At 43.1% G+C, this 2,464-nt stretch overlaps 1 pseudogene across 1 annotated transcript; it reads right to left on the bottom strand.

The window, feature by feature from the left end:
* Positions 1–886: 886 nt before the first annotated feature.
* Positions 887–2,229, bottom strand: LOC108318421 (annotated as a pseudogene). The gene has a single exon (XR_005203500.1). The product of XR_005203500.1 is annotated as a serine/threonine-protein kinase DCLK1-like (transcript).
* Between the last annotated feature and the right edge of the window lie 235 nt (positions 2,230–2,464).

Raw genomic sequence — 2,464 nt, 5'->3', positions numbered from 1 at the left:
TTAGTTTTATTTAGAGCTCTTGCACAACCCAAAAAGAAAAAAAAGAAAGAAACTGAAAACACCTAGAATAGTCCAATATTCAGTACTGCTCATGAGTGAGAGGTACTGTTTAGTAGCATAAATACTTCTGAAAAAGTCCACATCATAATGTCCTAAATTCTTTGTTTGGAGAAGAAAAACAACTCAAGTGATTTTCAGATTGAATATGCTGTTAAAATATACATGCTCTGGAAAAAAGAGGAAATTATTAAAAACTCAAGTAATTGAAACTTGAATATATTTACTCTAGAATATGACACCAGGAAGTATGAGGTTTCATTATTCTTCGGCCCAATTTAATCTTTGCCTACAGCTGTGATCAAATTGCATGTAGTGTATGTCTGCATGTATAGAACAGAAAAAAAAAAAGTCCTTGTGCAGCCGCATCAATAAAATAGTAAATGTTAAAAGACTTTTAACTTTGAGAACAGAAATTTCTAAGGAGCAAGACATCATGACTTCGTTGGGTGTTCACAGTAATTCAATTTCACCGAAAATCTCACTGCATAGCTTTCTGCTATGCTTTGACTTTAATTTAGGTCTAGTATCAAGATCTGCAGTGTTCCAAGCTCTCCCTGCAATGTCATCTCTCTCAGCTTCTCTTTCTTTTCTAGGTCCTGGCAAAAGGACACCATGAACTCTTTTTCTTAGAGCCAAAAAGTTTGCATTGGCACAGAGTCCAGCATGGGGGAGGCTTTCTGTTTTGAAGAAATAAATCATGAAATTAATATATACTGCAAGACACCCTGGAGGTGTTAGTTAATGATGTGACGCCCAGGGAAATGATCTGCAGAAACACCTAATATATATAAGTCCCATACCTCCTCTAGTGCTTTAAGTGGCTGAGCTGTCTAAAGAAATGACCCATTCTGCTGTCTCTGGCTGGAGAATCTCCTGAGTAATGCCTGTCTCTTAGGTGGGTTGCTTTAAAGAAGTTATAGGTGGATATTTCAGATGCTTACTGCTATGACAGAAACTCCAGCTGCTGTGCTATTCGGCTTGGGGCCTGTGTTGAAATGCTTCTTTATCTTTCCAGCTACTGACAGCTAATGTTCATTTTCTGGGAGGCCATCATCATTAACCCAGGGATGCAAGGACTTGAACAGCAGAAAATCGCCGATCTACATCGACCAACAGCATCATGGTAATGAGCTCCTTTGTAGAATCGGAAACATTATCCCAATATGGAGAAGGAAAGTCCACTTGCCCCATCAAAATCTGATCAAAAAGCACCTCCTGGTCATCACCACTTCCACGGAATGGAGGGAAACCACATAGCAGGATGTAAGTGATTACATCAGCTGCCCAGATGTCCACCTTGAGGCCATATCCAGTCTCTGCAATGATTTTTGGAGCCACGTAGTTTGGGGTGCCACAGACTGTGTACAGGGGGCCGTCTACAATGGTGACCAGTCCAAAGTCACCCAGCTTCAGTGATTTGCTGCCATGTTGGTGCTCATACACCAGCAGGCTCTCTGGCTTGATATCCCGGTGGACGATGTTCAGGCTGTGCAGGTATTTGATGGCACTGGCTAGGTTGTACAGCATCCCACTGATGTCTCTCTTGGTGTATATGTTAGTGGAAGTAATGGCATCAAAAAGGTCTCCCCGCTTTACTAATTCCATGACAAGGTACAGTTCAGTTGGCACATCCATCTTCTCAATCAGAAGAACGATATTGAGATGCTTCACTCTTCTTAAAATAGATACTTCATTCTGGATCATGTGCTCTTTGCCTCGACATTTGCTTTTCTTGATAATTTTCAGAGCATGCTCTCTAGCAGTCGATCATTCTACACACTCCTTGACAACAGCAAAATTTCCATCCTATTGTTCTTCCAATTTCATATCGTTCTGTGATTGTAGCTGGAATCTGGAAGCCTTCCTCCTACACTTCTCCAGGGCTGTCGTTCTCATCCATCGAGTTGCAGACTTTGGTGAATGCAAGTGAAGTAGAGGAGCCGCCATGCTGAGAGCTCTTCTGCTTCCGCAGGCTTCCTGGGCTGGTGGGTGACGGGCTTGGCGACTTGCCTGTACGCGGAGTAGAGAGCTGACTACCAGGGGTTCCATTAACTTCTATGAGTTCTAACATGGACACAGTCTTAGTGTTGGACCTGACAATAGCAAGGGCGGAGTCCCTTGTCAGCACTAAGCCAAGCACCCGCAGAAACAGGAAACAGTTGGATGAGTTTAAGGATGGCTAAGGCTGCTCCCAGAGCAGGCTGAATGAGATCAGGCCTAGGTTTTATACATGGCGCTATCTGCTGCCCTAGAGAACTCACTTTTCTCTGGATTTTCCTATCCACAAATGTCTATTTTACTTATTTATCTATACCCTATCTTCTTACAAGAAAAGTCTAAGGCCAGGGCCGGGCGTGGTGGCTCAAGCCTGTAATCCCAGCACTTTGGGAGGCCGAGGCGGGTG

This window comes from Cebus imitator, unplaced genomic scaffold, assembly GCF_001604975.1.
Source record: "Cebus imitator isolate Cc_AM_T3 unplaced genomic scaffold, Cebus_imitator-1.0 Scaffold218, whole genome shotgun sequence".
NCBI classification, from domain to species: Eukaryota; Metazoa; Chordata; class Mammalia; order Primates; family Cebidae; genus Cebus; species Cebus imitator.
Note: the sequence above shows the minus strand (reverse complement) of the source record. Positions and strands in the feature narration are given on the sequence as shown.